This window comes from Phaenicophaeus curvirostris, chromosome 6 (assembly GCF_032191515.1).
Source record: "Phaenicophaeus curvirostris isolate KB17595 chromosome 6, BPBGC_Pcur_1.0, whole genome shotgun sequence".
In the NCBI taxonomy this organism is placed as follows: domain Eukaryota; kingdom Metazoa; phylum Chordata; class Aves; order Cuculiformes; family Cuculidae; genus Phaenicophaeus; species Phaenicophaeus curvirostris.
The window spans coordinates 21,135,401-21,155,154 of NC_091397.1; the positions used below are offsets into that span (position 1 = coordinate 21,135,401).

A 19,754-nucleotide genomic window follows, 5' to 3' on the forward strand; every position below is an offset into this window, starting at 1 on the left:
AGAAGATTAAATCCACTTGTTTTGTTCTGCGTAGCAACACAAGGCAACACAGAATTTTTTTAAGTATTTTAGATGCTCCAAACCCAGAGGAAGGAGAGATAGTAGGATGATTACAATAGTATTAGCCCAAGGCAAATGACTGTCAAAACTGCACACAGTTAAGATGACAATCATGTAAGCCTGGTCCTCTCTTAGATATTTTCATAGAATCGTAGAATCATAGAATAACCAGGTTGGAAGAGACCCACCAGATCATCAAGTCCAACCATTCCTATCAAACACTAAACCATGCCCCTCAGCACCTCGTCCACCCTTGCCTTAAACACCTCCAGGGAAGGCGAATCGACCACCTCCCTGGGCAGCCTGTGCCAGTGCCCAATGACCCTTTCTGTGAAAAATTTTTTCCTAATGTCCTGCCTAAACCTCCCCTGGTGGAGCTTGAGGCCATTCCCTCTTGTCCTGTCCCCTGTCACTTGGGAGAAGAGGCCAACACCCGCCTCTCTACAACCTTCTTTCAGGTAGTTATAGAGATCAATGAGCTCTCCCCTCAGCCTCCTCTTCTCCAGGCTAAACAACCCCAGCTCTCTCAGCCACTCCTCATAAGGCCCGTTCTCCAGCCCCTTCACCAGCTTCGTTGCTCTCCTCTGGACTCGTTCCAGAGCCTCAACATCCTTCTTGTGGAGAGGCACCCAGAACTGAACACAGTATTCAAGGAGCGGTCTCACCAGTGCCGAGTACAGAGGGAGAATAACCTCCCTGGACCTGCTGGTCACGCCATTTCTGATACAAGCCAAGATGAAATTGGCCTTCTTGGCCACCTGGGCACACTGCTGGCTCATGTTCAGTCGGCTGCCAACCAACACCCCCAGGTCCCTCTCCTCCAGGCAGCTTTCTAGACAGACTTCTAGTCTGTAGCACTGCACAGGGTTGTTTCGTCCCAAGTGCAGGAGCCAGCATTTGGCCTTGTTGAACCTCATGCCATTGGACTCTGCTCAGCGGTCCAGCCTGTTCAGATCCCTTTGCAGAGCCTCCCTACCCTCCAGCAGATCAACACTTCCACCCAGCTTAGTGTTATCTGCAAACTTGCTAAGGGTGTACTCAATGCCTTCATCCAGGTCATTGATAAAGACATTGAACAGGGCTGGACCCAGCACTGAGCCCTGGGGAACCCCACTTGTAACTGGTCTCCAGCTGGAGTTAACTCCATTTACCACCACTCTCTGGGCCCGGCCATCCAACCAGTTTTCCACCCAAGAGAGTGTGCACCTGTCCAGGCCAGAGGCTGACAGTTTCTCAAGCAGAATGCTGTGAGAAACTGTGTCAAAGGCTTTACTGAAGTCCAGGAAGACCACATCCACAGCCTTTCCCTCGTCCAGTAGCCGAGTCGCATTATCATAGAAGGCGATCAGGTTAGTTTGGCAAGACCTGCCTTTTGTGAACCCATGTTGACTGGGCCTGATCACCCGGTTCTCTTGCATGTGCTTCTTGGTAGCACTCATCCCCCTATTCCTATAAACAGTTTTTATGATGTAGTTGTATTACATACTAAAAGGATCATACAATTGTCCAAGTGCAGTAGGCAGTTTGTAGTAAGAAACTGATGCCAGCAACTCTGGAGATTTCTGTACCTGTAAATTCCCAAGATCAAATTACTCACCCACATTGTGCACACTTTCAATTTGCACTTTAGCTCTGGTGAGCAGAACTGAGACTATGTATATGTCTGCAAGTAAAGTATGCTAGTTAGGAAACACAAGTGCTGTAGTAGCTACAAAGTAAAACCAACATCTCTGTCTGGAGGCATATCAATCACTGCAGATCTGTATTTTCATAATGTCAGAAATCTCTTTTCAGGGTACAAAGATTTTTTTTCATCATTGCCTGATGGCTAACAGTCCAAGGTCTTACACAACTTCCTATTACCTCCAGCACCAGAGGCAGACATATGTTTATTGTAATAAAGGTTTCAGTTCTGCCTAAAAGCATTTTCCAGCTGATTTGATTCATCTCCACCCTTTTCATCACTATCCTTCTGTGGATATCACTTTATGAGCTTCATTTTAACACTTCGTCCTCAGACCATAGAGCTGTCTGGAAAACATTCTGAAGAAAAGTAGAGCTACTAATAAATGAGTTAAGAGTTCATTGATATAAATAAATATTAGTGTCCATCAAGAATGTGTATCATTAAGTTGTATGCTTCCCTTCCATACAGCTTAGATTAGAAGCTTACATCAAAAAAACCTGTTCCATATAGTATGTCATACTAACACATTTTAAAGTCTTCAATATTTTGTTATTCAGCTGTTTTATTTTCCAAACTATTTTCTCCAACATACAATATTTCATCTAATTCTTTCTTTTTCCCTCCATCTTCTAAAGCTCCCTCTCACACTGTCATACTTCATAATGACAGGGTTTTCTGGTCTTTCAGATCTCTCCCATTTTATTAAAATTTCTCCTGCAATATTCTAAGCTGTTCTCCTACTCTGTCTGTAGCATAAAATCTGTATACAAGATTTGTGACTAAGAGGGTAATTTATAGCAGAGTCTCAGCCATTTCTATTCTTTATGGTCTAAAACATTAATAAGAAGAAAAATTGCATAACCCAAAAAAGTCGGAATCAACATAAGATCTGTTATGAGTGGAAACAGAAGAAAAACTTATCCAATATTCAGAAAGCATTTAGGATGTTGTCCAAGGATTTTTAGTGAAGAAGAAAAAGTTGTATTTCAGTGAAGATCAAACAAAAAGTGCAAGACCAAAGAAAAGGTGTCTTTTTTGCAAGTGTGTGGCTATGTACAAGTAGGAAGAGTTTCTTGACAAATGCAACAAGTCAGCCCTCTTGTCAGCTAGCAATAAGAACAATACAGTTTTTGATGGCTCTGGGAAACATAAAAACGAATAAAAAGATAACTTATTGTAAAAGACCCTCAAGGAAAGTCAAAAGGAAAAGCATTTCAAGTACTGAACTGCAAGCCGAAAGAAGAATCAAGATCCAGAAAAAAGAGGAGCAGAGAGAGAATGAAGATATATAAATCAGTAAAAATATTCTGGATGTCAGAAAAGCAGAAGAATGGGCATTAATCAAGTTGTTTCTTTTTGAAAACAGTAGAAAAATTTTGCAGAGAAATCAAAAACTAAAAGGAGAAAAAGAAGAATAAGGTGCTATGTCTATTTTCAAACTTACTTTAGCAAACAAGCAGTACTTGAAAAGGAAAAAAGAAGTTAAAGTAGTAAAACTGCTTGAATCTACATCATAACTAGATTTATCTTGCTTAGCCTAACTCATTTCATTTAAGCCAAGAAAAAATTCATTTTTTGTAAGCGAAAAAAACATTGCCCTCTCAGCTTTTCCATTTGTTTAAGCAAGTCTGTTGAAAAAAAACTGCAGATATTTAATCTAAGCTTTATAGGTAAGTCTTATAAAGAGGTTCAAACAGGCTCTGAAGCAAGGATAGAAAATTTTTACGTTTTAAGTCCATTTTTCATGTCAACAGAAAGTTATCTGCTTATGCAGAAAATGTATTGCAGTTAGTAATTTCTCATTAAGTTTTTGTAGAGCCAGTTATCAACACATGAAACAGAAGAGAGATCTCAAAAATGGGATATTAATTTCACCATCTGAAAATAGTGTTCGAATTTTGCAGCCATCATTAACTTTCTTTCAGAAAATGTCTTACAGAAAGCATAGTCACATCTTCAGAGAAATCAAAATTTCATTAAATTTAATACAACCTTTTAATGGCAAAATTATAACATTTTTATACATGAACAGAGTGGAGAACACTACAGCATCAGTATATATACACCTTTAACATCTATCTCATTTTCTTCTAATGTGTAGTTTTATTAACCATTATTATTTTTAATACAAACGATTCTCTGATTGTTTATGCAAGAAAAGTTTTACGCAGTCATTAAGAAAACCATCAAAATCATATTTTTAAAATAATTCACAACTATTTACCCAAGCCTTTGTTTCGAGAGCCCCGTCCTAAAGATATGCTATTCATATTATCACATTACTGCTCTAGTTAATTGCAAAATTGGAACTGAAAGACATCTACAAAGCAGAAGAAAGTCAAGCAATCACAGTAACCCCAAACTGATCAGTTTTTAACAAGAATTTACAGGCAATAATTGCATACCATCTACTTCCACTTAAGTGGCACTAATTCGGTTGTTAATTTGAAAGAGGACTGAGATATTAATACATTTGATTAAAAAGGAGTCTGAGTAAGTATTCTTGCCATCCATCTCCATTTACTGAAAGAAATTAATAAAATCAATTGAGAGGTTAAAACCAAACTTAATGTGTTGATCAGTTTACAGCACAAACACTGAAGTTATAACTGGTGAAGGAAAAACCCCACAGTATTTATGCAAGGTGTGGAGAGGTAGATAAAATCAGGTCAATCAAAGTCCTAGATCATACAGAGTGAAATAAGGTAATACCTCAGGAAACATTTTGTTAGCATAATTTCTATCTTTGTAATGACAGACCATATCACATTCAAGAAGAGCTGACAGGTGCCGATAGAATGGAAAGTGAAAAAATAATCAGTGGGAGACCCAAAAGACTTATATGATCCCTATGTGTATCATGTGCTAAAATTGTATTGTCAAAAGCTCAGCAGAGCTGCCCTTCTCTCAGCTCCAAAGTAAGAGGGGAAAAAAAACCATACCAAAAGTCTTTCTAATCCATAAAGTAATATTCTGTTAGAAGACAAAACTCTAAATTGACATAAAGTAACTCCGATAAGGCAACCCCCCCCATTTCTATCTCCTACCTACAATCTACTTCAGAGAAATTGGAGCAAGAGCCAAATAATTATTTTCTTAGCACTTACTTTCCAGTCCAAAAACTTTAAACAAATTTCAGCATATGCTGCTCCCACATGTTCTTCTTCAATTCAGTCATAAAATCGTTAGGTTGGAAAAGACCTTTGAGATCATCAAGCACAACCATACCTGTCTACTACTAAATCATGTCCCCAAGCAGCTCATCCAGCTTTCAAACACCTCAAGGGACAGTGACTCAACTACCTCCCTGTGCAGCCTGTTCCAGTGCTTGATAATCCTTTCTGTGCAGAAATTTTTCCTAATGTCCAATCCAAACTTCCCCTGATGCAGCTTAAGGCCATTCCCTCTTGTCCTATCACCTGTCACTTGGGAGAAGAGAACAGCACCCACCTCTCTACAACCTCCTTTTAGGTAGTTGTAGAGAGTAATGAGGTCTTCCTCAGCCTCCTATTCTTCAGGTTAAGCAACCCCTGTTTCCTCAGCTGCTCCTTGTGAGACTTGCTCTCCACTCAGCCACTCCTCGTAAGACTTGTTCTCCAGATAGGAAAGTCTTTATTCTATCGCATCATTCCAACAAGCATTTTGGTTCTGTTTTCTACTATAAGCAGCTCCCCAGCCCTCTAAGCTCTCTTCAGCTGTAACTAATTTATCAAGTAGCACTGTCTCACAAGAGCAGAGCTGTAAACTGAAACCCACGGAGACGAGGACCTGATGTGTGGTGTAACATGAAGTATTACATCATATGACTTAATGCATTTCACAAGGTGTTTAACTCAAACTAGCTCTGGTCTGGTTTCATGGACCAAATATGAGACCAAGCTGTATTAAATGTACTCCTGGAGCTCATCTTCTCTAGTCTTATAGACCAGATCTGTGAGTACAGCAATATTCATATTTAGTCCTGAAACATGTCCTTGTGCCCAAGAGTTGGAAATTAGGCTGTTAAGACCTAGAGAGAGTCTCAACAGAGCACAAAAAAAAAAAAAAAAGACTAACACTATAGTTCAGGAACCAAGAGTGAGAGGAAAAAGAGACAAAAAGATGGTTATAGAACCTGTTCTAACCAGTCACAGTGAGACAAGGTTCAACTCAATTGCTTCACTCAAAATGAGTGGATGCATGCTCAAATGTGGACATTTTCTTGGTTGGAAAATGTCAGTGTGCAAGAATGAACAGAGTTTACAGAAAGTGTCTTGTGAAACAGAAGAAGCCCAAGATGGGAAGTTTATCATTACCGACCGAGTCTTCCATTAAAGAGGTCCTAAAGATCGATTCAGTGCCTAAAGGAATCTGCTTTTTATCGTTAGAAGATGTGAAAAAAAAAACCTAAAGAGATTTTCAAGAGCCTTTCAGAAGATGATCTGTGAATTTACTTCGAATATTAACAGCATTGTGCCCAGCTATGTGCCAGCTGATAAGGGAACTATTTTGAAGGTGGTCATAGTTGATTTTCTAAATTTGTTAAATAAGGAGTTACAAGTACAGTCTCTTCTTTTTGTGTGTGTATCAGAATTCATAACTTATTAGTAACCAGATTTAAAATAAATAAATGTATTCAACAAGTTTTCCTATTGAGGAGGGTTTCTCAGGAGTCACTCTTGCTCCACTTATTACTAGAAGTTATCCCCTCAAAAAGATACAGGAACTACGTTTTTACAAAGCTTTCTTGGTCAAAATACACATTTATGTCAATTTCCTCATCTGTAAACAGGTAAGTTTTCTGAATTGCTCTGATATCTCCTGATAAATAAGACTAAATGGAAACTAATAGTCCCAAATAACCTTTCTCCAGCAGTTTTAAGTAAACTTAATATAAGGGGATATCTTGGTATACAAAAAATACTATTTCTCTAAAAATAATATAGAGAAAACTTCCAGCTATGATTTTCAGAGAGATTTAATGAAAAGCACACTTTCAGTGCTATTAATACAAAGTTGAACTTTATGTAATAAAGCCCGTCTGGATTTATCTCCATTTACCACCACTCTCAGGGCCTGGCCATCCAACCAGTTTTCCACCCAGCAGTGTGTGTGCCTGTCCAGGCCAGAGGCTGACAGATTCTGAAGCAGAATGCTGTGAGAAACTGTGTCAAAGGCTTTACTGAAGACCAGGAAGACCACATCCACAGCCTTTCCCTCGTCCAGTAGCCGAGTCGCATTGTCATAGAAGGCGATCAGGTTAGTTTGGCAAGACCTGCCTTTTGTGAACCCGTGTTGGCTGGGCAATCACCCGGTTCTCTTGCATGTGCTTCATGATAGCACTCAAGATCACCTGTTCCATGACTTTCCCTGGCACTGAGGTCAGACTGACAGGCCTGTAGTTTCTTGGGTCTTCCCTGTGACCCTTCTCATAGATGGGCACAACATCAGCCAGCCTCCACTCCAAAGGAACTTCCCCAGTCAGCCAGGACCACTGGAAGATGATGGAAAGGGGTTTGGCAAGCACATCCGCCAGCTCCCTCAATACCTTTGGATGGATCCCATCTAGCCCCACAGACTTTCTCAGACATTTGCTGTAAACAGTTATCACAGACCTTAGGCTAAAATGGGGTAAGACTACAGTGAATTGGTCAGTAGAAAATTGTTACAACAAGCACAAATAGGATAAGACAGGTTCTGATGAGTCCTGGGATTCTGCACTGTTAAATTGACATGAGGTCTATGGCCTCTGAATTGTAATAGCAAATAACATCTATACTCTACTGTGCAAAAGGATGAAGAACAATAGAATATTTGGACATTTTTATCCTTGATCACTCCCAGATAAGAAATGCACACCTATTTTGTGAGGTCTTTCAACAAAAAAAACAAGTGGTGCTTTCCACTAGCGGCTTAAAATTTCGAATCTACAATTTCAAAATCTTCAAGATGCAGTACCTAACACTAAAACTCAGTGTGTACCAATTCCCAGTAAAACCTTCTGATTTATGAGCCTCTGCTTGTCCTTTCAAGGCCAAAAGCCTCACTGATTGCAATCAAGGAAATCTTTGGACTCCAGATAATACTGAAGAAATTTCAGCGTAATCTTCGTAGAAGACAAGTCAGAAATCAGATAGTAATCAACATCAAAAATGGTTTCTTGACAGTATTCAGAGATCTACCCTATATAGTTAAACTTCAAAGATTGGTAAATGGACATTAATTGATTTAATGCCTACTAAAATTCTGTTTTGGAAAGCAAATTCCCAAGACACTATTAATAAACGATTGGACATCCATAACTGCAAGAAAAATAGAGTTTAAGCATGACTTAACTAGAAATGAGATAACTCATCAGAGAATACTTTCATAACTTAACATCAGGTAGTGTCACAGTTGTGGAGGAGTTAGAAGTCCTGTGCAATGTTTCACAAGCAAATAGAAATTACTTTATAACAAATGGTTAATTATTTTCTATATACATGGTAAATACAGACCACACATTGTAGTCCATCTTTAATATTCTACTAAGATTAGAAGAAACAAGTATTAATGGTGATTCAATTAAAAAAAATCTAATTACAAGATCATAAAAAAATCAACAAAATTTTGAGATTAAATGACTGGTAAATTCAAATAGGTCCATAAATATGTACCTACACCAGCTTTCTTTAAAATTAAATTTTATTAATGGAAATTTTCAGTTAACAAAAAGAGTTAGAAAAAGTATTATCACTTTTCTGAAGAAATAGAATATACCCAAGTACTATGGTGAACATTTACCTCACCAATTGCCATTTCACACGTGAGAACAAAAAGTTAGAAATGTGCCTGAAGCAGATTCTTAAGAGATTTAAAATGTCAGAGCTCCTTTAGATTTTTTATCAATTTACTTCAGGTTTTACCACCCTTCAGTTCCTTTATTCTTCCGCTGAGGCAGTTGCCAACAATGTGCCAGTTTTGGCTGAGGTAATTTCTGAGGACAGCTTTGACATAGATGACCCTTTTCATGGGAGAAAAGAAAACAGCAACTGACAGATACTAATGAATTTCAGGCAGAAATGAAATGTTCACAGCAGTGGGTGAAGATATGTATTGAGAAAGTAGATAGCATAAGAGTTTGTGGTTGTAACCTACCAGCACGGATCTGCAATGTGGCTGGGTGAAAAGTATGAAATAACATCAACCAAAGGATCAGGTAGAATTAGAGACTTCATTTATACTTCAAAGCCAGAGAGGTTTTTAATAAATAGCTCCAAATCATAGAGGTCACCTCAAAACCTAATGTCGAATACTTGGCAGGAAATGAGAACAAATGTCTGGATAAAGCCAGGTCCTGCAGGTGGCTTTGTGCAGGTGCAGAAAGTATTGACAGTGATTAAGCATTTCTTTTAGGCTGTCTGTTCCACAAAACACTCTAGCAAATGGATCACTGATAGGAGAACTACACTGTCTGCTTTAATACCTTTATCAGGAGGAAAACTAGGCCATGCTGAGGAAATAATACCTACCAATGTCTAGAAAGCCATTTTGGAGGTAGCTAACAAACTGCAGTTCTCCATCTGTCTTCAAACAATATATCAGAAGGTCCTGCTCTCTGACATCTCCTTCCCTACAACACACTGTGTGAAATGCGAACTCTCAACCTTTTTATACTGGAAAAGAGCAGTTCTGACAAGCAGTAAAGAAATGTTTTTTCTCAGATTTCTTTTTGACATTATGACATTGTAGTGGCAAAGGCTTTCCAACAAAAACTCAGGGAGAACATGGCAATGATTAGTGTTTGCCCAGAGGTGTCCAGCCTGGTGGATGTCAATGCAACGCATCTGGACAAACAGGCACAGAGAGATTTCACAGCAGCTCAGCATTATGCTTGTGCCTGTAGGGTGGACAATGCCTTCCTAACTGAGAGAGCTGCTGGCAAGATACATGGAGCCACAGGGCTCTAGCTGCAGCTGGCATACAGCTGATTATGCAGCCACCCTCCAAGCGAGACCAGTACTGGGACAAGAGTCACTTCTACTCTGGAACCTGTTGGCTTCGTATCGGCTTGGGTAATCTCAGTCTTTTTCATACCAACTCAGGCCTTGGGCACTGAAAGAAGCTCCAGCAGAAAAGGAAACCAATCTGCCAAATGGTTCACTAATCCTTCTCACCCTGCCAGCATGATGGAAGGGATGAAGGGCAGTGCTGAACTCCCTGGTAGACACACATTCCCCACCAGCCAGCCCAGAGCTGAGGTTGAGCCACTGCTGCACCTGAGCTTTGGACAGTATCCCTTAATAATCTCTGTAACCTCCATAGAGAAATCTTAAAGAAACTGGTCAAGAGATGTTTCCTTCGGTCATGCATTCACCTTTCCAGAAGACAAAGTTTTTTCATTAGAATACACCTCTCTCCTATATAATTTTAATGGAATCTATGGACTTACAAAAAATGCTTGTGAATGTTAGTGAGGTCTTTGGAATTTTGAAGACAATATTTGTATAATAAATTTTATTTTACTGCTCAGATACTAGTGCTGCTGATGTGGTAAAACTGCATTTGAATTACACATATAAAAAAATATATCCAAATACACTCCTACTAAAACCTCAAAGATCTGTGTTACTTACAAGAAAATCCAGTTTTGTATGTGTTTGCTCATTTCTGGCTATTTCACATCAAAATGAGTAGCAGTTAGTTTTCTTGCTCTTTTCCTTACTAATTCAGTTAGTAATTTTGGACTTTGGTTAATGGGCACTGCACTAAATTGTCTGGTTTTGTACATTTTCATCTTTACCTACACTCTTTCCACAACAGTTACAGGGGGATCATCTGAATCAGAAACTAGGGGTAAAAGGAGTCAGTAGTACAGAACATGGGGGATACACAGGGACGTTCAAAATGACAAACCCCCTGAAAAGTGGTAGGAGCAAAGCACCACCGTTGAGGTCCAGCCTACATGTGGCAGACATGAAATTTTTCAATGAACAGCTTAAAAAGACTTTATTTTGAGATTTTTAAATCCTAGTAAGACTGAAAACAGTGAGCAAAAACCTATTCATCCTAAAGGAAGATAAAAAAAACCTGGTGGTTTGCATCAAATATACCTCCGATTCCAGTATATGAAGTCAGGGGGGTCTAGAGATGGGAATTTAAGTGGAAACTTTCCTTTTACTCTCTGGTGATAAATTATGTTCTGACAGCGTAATCAACAGCAATAGCAATAAATTTTCCCTTGAATTTTTAAGAACAAAAGCAAGTCAAAACCTGCCAGCAGCATAAAGCTAGGGCCCAGTTTAAAGCTCAGTTGTGACTTACGAAACTGAAATTCTCAGTATCCCCATATGCCAAAGGAACATACTGATATTCACTCCTGATGTACAATTGCTGGATTAAATTGAACAATCAGACTGGATGATCAGAGCAACCTGCTCTTGTCTTAAGTTCTATCCACTATTAAGTTACTGCTATCATGCAAAACCAGATATATTAATGTTTTGATGCATCTTTAAGTCTCTTGGAAAGGCACTACTAAAACTTATTTGAGTAATGGCTTTTTTATATTCAATCAAGTACAAATGACAATATCTGATGACAGATGACAATGTTACTGACAGAGACCCAATGATAGAAGAGTGGAAGAAATATAAGAAAGGAAGAGAGAGGTGATTTAAAAATCAGAGATTTAAAAAAAAAGAAAAGAAAGCTAAGACTGGAAAACCAGCCTTAGAACAAAATCTCCTTAAATAAACAGCAAAATGGATCAGAAATATACTAGAAAGGACAAGACAGGTTGGGTAAGAGTTGCTACATTTGAGTTCAGTACAAATGTCTAAACAAATTAATTAAAACCAGTTACCTAGGTAACAAGAAAATAAATCTCTGCTAGCAGATCCACAAATGAAGGGCACTATGTCAGAATTCTCAGTGCTGCAATCTGCAGTTAATTTAATTGGTTAGCAGAACTACTTTCTGGAATTTTAAATAATACTGTTACATGCCTCCTACAGTCACTCGCAGCTGAAAGCACTTACAGAATGAAAGCACCATGCAGAAAAATGAAAACAAATCTGTCACCCACATAAAAGTTTATACATCTACAAACCAACAGAAATGGATCTTTGTCCCAATAGTTTGCTAGCAGCACAACGCTAAGTCAGTCTTTTGTTTAATTCACTTTTGAAAATATAATTGGGATTGTTGTTGAGCTGAACTTTCCTAAATTTAAATCCCACTGGGTTTTGGTGGCAGAAAAGCAGGGACAGCAAGCTGTTGCACAGCAGCTTCTGCTAGTAAAAGCAATCCTTTCTCTTTTGCTTTCTTAAATCTGCATGAAAGAATGTGGCTAAGAAAGTGTAATATTCTTCTTTATACTTCACAAATTAAGTGAGTCTCTAAGATTTTCAGCTTTTTTTTCATAGGTAGACATCTATTTTAAAGATTACCCTTTCCAGATTTTTGTCCAGGTCTGGTAATAGAACATTCAAAAAGAGAACGCAAGGGCAAAGTTGAAAAGAGAACTACACAACTCAGAGCCTTCACCTCTTATGCCACCTTGAGCACAAACAGGGCTATCAGCAAGAATATATGGCATATGTCCACAGGAGGCAAGATTTGGAAAGCATCAGGTGGAGGATGGAATGGGTGTTAGCTAGAAACAAAGTGCCTGTGCATATGCACGTATATATTGTATATGTTCATACAGTGTAACACTGGGAACACCAAAGTTCCCAGACTTGGTCCTAAATGTGAACTTTCTTTGAAGTTAAGGCTGCTAGCGGAAGAAGTCCTGCTAGTGGACAGGCTTTCAGATCAAAACAGAAGATATAAAACACATGCAGTTAAAGAACGTTTCTCGTGATTCTGTTGAAAAGTGAGGTCATCCACTTCCATCTGAGTTTAATGCTGAGAAGGTTGAACCAACTCCTCTCCCATCCACAGAATTAAAATTCCTATACAATTAAGTGGAATTAAGATCTAAACTTAATTATAACAATAGAAATAAAGCTTTAAAGCCAAAACATGTGTTCTTTTAATTACTGACAGCGAGTAAAATATGAATGAATGTGACATAAATTAGAAAACCATTCACTATGTAATAGAAGCTCCAAATAGGCTTATAGACGGAAAGTAAATCTGCTGGAAAAGAAAGAGTGAATGTGCTGCAAATGCTGTTTTTCATATCATACACTATGAATCTGAAGACATCTCACTATACTGGTTTTTTCACTTACGTTTAGATGGAAATGTACTGGCTTAATAGAGAAAAATATTTGCATTTACATTCTTAACTTTTCTAAGTGTTTAAGAATCTGAAATATATTTCCTTGTCAGAAGTGCCAAAAAACCCCCATATTTCATTGCGAAAACCATATACTCAGGATTGTAATAGTAATTTTTCCCAGGCTCATTTGTCTCCAGGTACAGAAGATAAATTCATTTTAAATATTAAATAATTTGCTTTATTTTACTAAGAAGTGATGTGAAAGTATAAACATGCAAAGGAAATTAAATCTTGGTTGGATCTGTCTCTAAAAACATATTAAATTTTAACTTTCTATAAAATCAAAGCATTTTTAAGAGTAATAAGAAATCCAAAATGAGTACATGTGGCAGAATACAGCTAGCATCCTCTATGTCCTCAGCCAATAGTTAAGGCAGGCTTTAAGGCCCATGCAGTGAAAGGAAATCCTGCAAATTATCTCCAAAAAAACCCGCTTTGGATCAAGCCTTTAAGGACTATTCATGGATATAGTGTTAAACTGTAGTCCTGTGGTTAACTACCTTGCTAAGTCATTGTACCATTCTGTTACGGATTGCAATCTCTAAACTGCTTTTGCCATAGCGTGAAAAATGTTGATCATCAGCGCATACCTCTTAGTATTGTATTTAACTGGGGTAATAAATACTTTATCTTTCCTATTTTTCTTCCTCCATTCATCTTTCTCCTTCAGGCATCCAATTCCAAGATTTGCTTCTAAATTTCTTTAAATTATATTGTTTATTTTTCATTGAGTATCTCTGTTTTCTTCTTATAATGTAAATATAACTGTGTAACTAGTGCAGGAATGTATATCTGAAATGCTCCCTCCAGTTTCTCTAATGCGTTTGGTTACATGAAGCTTACAATGTTTTCAGATTGACATGCTTAAGATAAATGAGATTTTTATTACGATCAGTGAAGACAGTTGACTCTTCTTCCTTGTACCCTTCAATGAGTAAATTAAGGTTGTTTACAGCCTATTTTTATCATACTTATAATTACTATTTTTTTACCATCATCCTCAGATTTTCTACCCAAGTGAGCATTGGATGAACATAAAATGTAGATAAAAAGTGAAAGGTAGAAATGAAGAAGTTGTCAAAGAACAGTGTTAACTGAAACATCACAAAATATTTACTGATCAGGAAGCTTAATTTTATGTATCTTTTTTTTTTTTTTCCGTTAAACTTAGTTCTTCTTAACAGGCCTTTTAAATCAAATAAAGTCTGATGGGTTGCACTATGGGGCACAAATGCTACCAGTCAAATGACACTGGTGATAACCAGTCTTCATATTTCTGAAAAAAATGAGGAGTCTTGTCTCTCTGAATACACTCCGATTCAAGTACATAAGGATGGTTTGCTAACACTCAGTTAAAGATTCCTTCATCCAGGACTTTATCTAAAACTTCTCTACAGGTTTCTTGCAGGCCTGTGTTCCCAATGTTTGTTCTTACTGTGGCTTTGATTTTCACTGCCATATCCTCAGTTTTCCTCCTCTTTCTCTAAGACACGTACACATCAATTCACCGACCAGGTGGTGGATGAGGGACAGCCAGCTGCTTTCTTGGCGCATATCTTGTTTAGTTTGTCTGAGTTTTGGATAGTGCCAAGTACCAGTATTTTAGATGAAGCCTTTGGTTTAGCTACCTGATTACATTAAATAGCTAATGTTTTGTTTCATTAACCGTAATGTGCTATTTCATTCACAATGTGAACAAATTTTAATTCAAAACCTGTAATTCATAAAACTCATGCCAGCAGAAGAGCTAACTGACTTTAAATTGCTCTGCCTGCTTTTACTGCCAGTGGTGGTGGAAGAACTTAATCACCTTGAGTATGGCTTATATCATTGTGTCCTTTTAAGGCATAACATAGACAGTCATGATATTGCAGGTTTAATACAGGTGATTTCAGATTTTTGAGGTTTTCGTGAGTGTATTTATTATCAGGATATTGACAGGTATAGAAAGTTTTATAAAATAAAATAAATTCTTGTTCGATCTTCTTAGAATTCTGCTAACAAAGTGCTGGATTTTGAACTTTTTATGTTATTATGTTCTTGACTTTTTAGGAGCTCATTTTACCTTTATATTGTTTTCTGGCATGAAACATAACACTCAATAATCACTTCGTGTGTTGTTATTGTGTGTCATCTGTATGGATATTTTTACAGCATGGCTACATCATTTCTGGACCTAGAATCAATACATGCTCAAGTCAGGATGAATACAGCAAGAAAAACGGTTATTAGTTTCTTGGTGCTTTGCTTCAATTAGTTAATTTGTCTCATGCAAGCAGATTAGTGAGAAAAAGACAAGGTAAAGGAATGGATCTGGTTTTTTTGTCCTGAAAATGGTTAAATCCTGGCTCAACTTTCTTCCTACATTCCTTCTGAAAGACATAAAACAATTTTCTGAGCAAAACTGAAAAAAAATCAAATCTTTCACACTTTTTAGTTAGTGATTTTATTGCTATTGAGTCTATGAAAAGCTCACATTCACTTGGTGCCGTCATTGTCACACTGCAGGAGCACATTGGCCCAAGGGGAATTTTATTCTGATACACTGATGTAGTTTTAAATTTTATAATAGCAATGGGCAAATTATGGAGAAAGAAGCTGTCTTTTAAAAAAATAAAGGTAAATTTTTTTATTGCTGGATATCAAACTATGCTGGCAAACCGTAATTTATGCCTCTAATAATCATAAACATTAAATCATAAGTATTAAACCTTCAGAATCAAAATACCACATCCTCAAATACAACAACTTATAAAGAGCATCTTCCCTAATAGTTGTACATACCGCATCTCTGAATCATCCTCCAAAAGAGAGGATAGCAAATCCTGGCCTGGTTTACAACAAAATAAAGTAAATGTAGGCAGTATAGCAAAACAATTCTGATGTCATTTACAATTTTGAAAGAATGACAGTCACTCCTCTGCTGCATAACATACTTGAAAATTCATTAATTAGTAAATTAGATTTGCTATTTTGTTACATGTGACAAACTTGCCATCGATTGTGATGCAATTGTGGATTTTATTTAAGAAATACAGATGGGAAAATGACTTTTTTCCACGTCTTTGTAGGAAACAAAAATTCTGTTCTACTTCCATCCCACTAAATAAATAGATTTGTAGAACTAGCAGCAGTGAAGAAATGAGCCTCTATCATCAGGTTATGCACTATTTAAACTATTAACATAATTAGTTATCAAAATAACACTGCAGATGGTCTTGCTAATATCGTTAAACTCAACAAACAGCAGAAATTATTATGCGTTTTGTTGGAATTCTTTTCTGAATGCCACAGTTTGCCAGTAAAAACTGCATTTGCTGCCTTTATCTCTATAATAATAAATTATGGGAGCATTCACCATTAGTCCATAACATGCACAAATATTATATGGCATTAAAACCATTAAAGATTTTCTGGGGAACAGATCGTTGCTTTTACTGCTATACTCAGGTAGAAAAACAATATTGTAGTAAGTGCTTATTTATTAGTCATTGTATCTTTGTTGAGTGCTTAGTTATGATTTCATTATCTGACATCAGAGTATGAACAAAGTCTGTGAAAGAGAAAGCTTCTTTCTGTGGATTTGTCCAGGTAAACCAGTTTATTTCTTAAGTCACAAGTTGGTGCGTGTGTATGCTCTTCGTGTAAGTTTCATAAGCTATAGGGTATAGAAACAATTTCAAATCATTATATATTACATATTAATAATTTTTAATGCACTGGAAGACTATTCAATGAAATTATGAAAAAAGAACTTTTGTTTTATTAGCAAAGAAAATATTACTGGCACTATTTTTTACAATTTAACTGGAGAAAGTAGTTTTGCAATTAAATGGCTGATGAAAGATGCATGTGTGTAAAACTAATTAATTAAAAAGCACAAAACAAAGCACTTGCAATAATTTAATTCAGATACAATGAAGAGTAGAGCGGATATTTCTGTTTAAATTTTTACTGTATTTTATTCATTCTACTTAGAATAATGGTCTTTTCCCTTTGTGTTAACCCACCATGCTTAAAATGATAAGGTCTTTAAAGATTATGCCATTTCCAGCAGCTTGGATTCAGCATGCCAACTTCATGGATAGGAAGAAGACTCCAAATGTAGTATTGAAAATCACAAATATAGCTCATCAGCATGTCAAACTCGGATATAGAAGTAAGTAGCTGTGTCGGAAGAATGAGCATTCTGCCTTCAAGAAAATAAGAAAAGTTGCATAGTATTTGCATACAATATGATAATTTCTCTGTAAACTGATGTATTTTCAGCTTTGATTTACTGTTATCATGAAATAATGAGGATGTCCATGAATATTAATATAATGGTGTTAAATTATTCACTGACTAGAGAAAGGAAGAAGAGATAGAGACAAAGGAAATGGTCTCACATCTTTTGAAACAACTCTTTCATGAAGGGTTTAGTAGATGATACATTAATTAATCAAATTTATGTAATAAAAGAAGGTAAGCAGTTAATACAGCAAATTTTGAAATTATGTGGACATGAGTGCTGGCAAAAATGGATGATTCTGTTTGAAAACTCAAAAGAAGACTGCTTATGGTTTCAGAAGTGACATACATCTTCTTTTTGCAGCCTTTTTTAATATGCTTCTTATTGCTAACAGATTTTCAAACACTTTGTTACACCTAAGAATGTTATTTCCTGAGCAAGTAAAAATATTGTGCATTCCTTATATCTTAAGCTCAGAAAGAGTTAAGGAAGAATTATAATCTGAGCAAACCTTTGTGCCTACATCCATGGACAGACATGTAAGTCATAGCAGACTGATTTCCATGAATGGCGATTGACCTCATATGCATTATAGTTAGGCAGAACTGGAAGTATTTAAGACTACTGACATCATTTTGTTGATATTTCTGTACCTAAAGGCAGAGTATTGACATTATATCCAAAATACGACAGAATCACTGAATGCCAGGTTGGAAGGCACCCTAGGGATCATTTGATCTAGCATTTTAGGTAATGTGTAGTTTAAACGAGATGGCCCAGATCCCTGTTAAAAAATTCCTTGTGATGCAAAACAGCAGCAAATGGACAAATTTCAAGACCCCGTGTTGAATGTACTGTCTGGAGATCCATTTTAAACATTTTCATTTTCTTATATTCTTTTGTTACTTCATGAAATACAAGGACTGTTTATAGAAACTAGGGGCTCTCCCTTGTACTGTCCTTCCTGACAGATTTTTTATATTACATTGTTTTGCAGTTGTTTGCATTTAATAACTCTGATCCCACCAAAGTTGAAGACAAATTTCCCATAGAGTTCACCAAAGTACAAAGTTTCATCCTTTTCATTAAGAAAACTGTTTCTGGAAGAGAAGAGGGAATCAACTGAGATTCCACTATAAAAGTGAACGATTAAAAAATTCTAATATGAACTTTATTCTTTTTCTCATGACTCTTGAAAATTATTCTTTAGCCCTAGAAAGATGTTTATGTGGTCAAATCTGAACATGAAACACCCACCAATATAAAAAAAGAATACTAATCTTAAATTTTTAAAATTATGAAAAATATAATTAGTTCCAAGGGATGTTAAGGAAATCTTCAAAGAAGAAACGGCCCTATGCTTTACTTTTACTTTACATACATTCTTGTATGCAGCCATAAGCACTGAAATAGGAAGGTTCTTGCTGTACATCAACATAAATTTTGTTATTGGATTAGTAATCATCTTAGCTGAATTTCAGTATTGAAGCTTTTCTGGATTGTTGCAAAATAATACATTTTTTTACAAAATCGGTGTCCATGCACTTAAAATATAGATCTGTACTTATTCTATGATAGAAGTTTTCATGTGTTCTTTTCAAATATTTTGAAGATAAGGCAATGGGAAATAATCTGAACCTCTGCGAGCTTTATATAATCCAGTTTGACTGATCAGTTTGAATTTTCTATTCCAGAAACCTAAACACTACCGGAAGCAGATCTTAGAATCACAGACTCATAGAATCACTCATAGAATAGTTTGGTTGGAAGGGACCTTAAAGGTCATGTAGTTCCAACCCCCATGCCATGGGCAGTAACACCTCCCACTAGATTAGGCCACCCAAGGCTCCATCTAACCTGGTCTTCAATACTTCCAGGGCATACACAACTTCCCTGAGCAACCTGTTCCAGCGTCTTGCCACCCTGTTCATGAAGAATTTCTTCCTAATATCTAGTCTAAATCTTCCCCCTTCCACTATACAGCCATTCCCCCCATCCTTTCACTACATGCCCTTCTAAAAAGTCCTTCCCCAGCTTTCTTGTATGCCCACTGTGACTTATCAATTTATACTTCAATTAAAATTCCCTAAATTGTGGCTGAAGTCTTTAGATATCTTGGTTTCTTATTCCTAGGATAATTTAAAATTCTTAAACCTGTCGCCAGAAGTTATTGTAAACAGCACTATTTTCATTTTCACTTAGGTGTGTATGTAAGGTTTGATCTTGTTAGCCCTGACTCAGCAAGTAAAACAAGAAAATCAGAGCCTCTGTCTTGATTCTATACCAGATTTCAGCTGATGGCTTACATTTCATTAGACTTAGACCCTTGAATTAATCTAGCCACATTATGGGCATTTCAAAGTAAGCCACACATGCTTACTAACAAAAATATTTAGGTGCTCCAATAAAAAGCCTGAAGAACTCAAGGATGCCAATGAATAACAGAAGTTGATCACCAAAGGCAGGTGGTATGCAGCCAATTTAAATCAAGAAATACTTTTAAAACTATTTGGTTGCTGATTCTGTTT

The 19,754-nt window shown here is 36.8% G+C and overlaps 1 protein-coding gene across 1 annotated transcript in view; it reads right to left on the bottom strand.

Moving 5' to 3' along the window:
• Window positions 1–12,452: 12,452 nt before the first annotated feature.
• The window catches only part of ARL5B (ARF like GTPase 5B), a 98,920-nt gene continuing 91,618 nt past the window's right edge, over window positions 12,453–19,754 (bottom strand). The window contains exon 7 of the transcript XR_011337641.1: window positions 12,453–12,464. The gene's annotated coding sequence lies outside the window, so the exon portion shown is untranslated. The remainder of the gene's footprint in view (window positions 12,465–19,754) is intronic.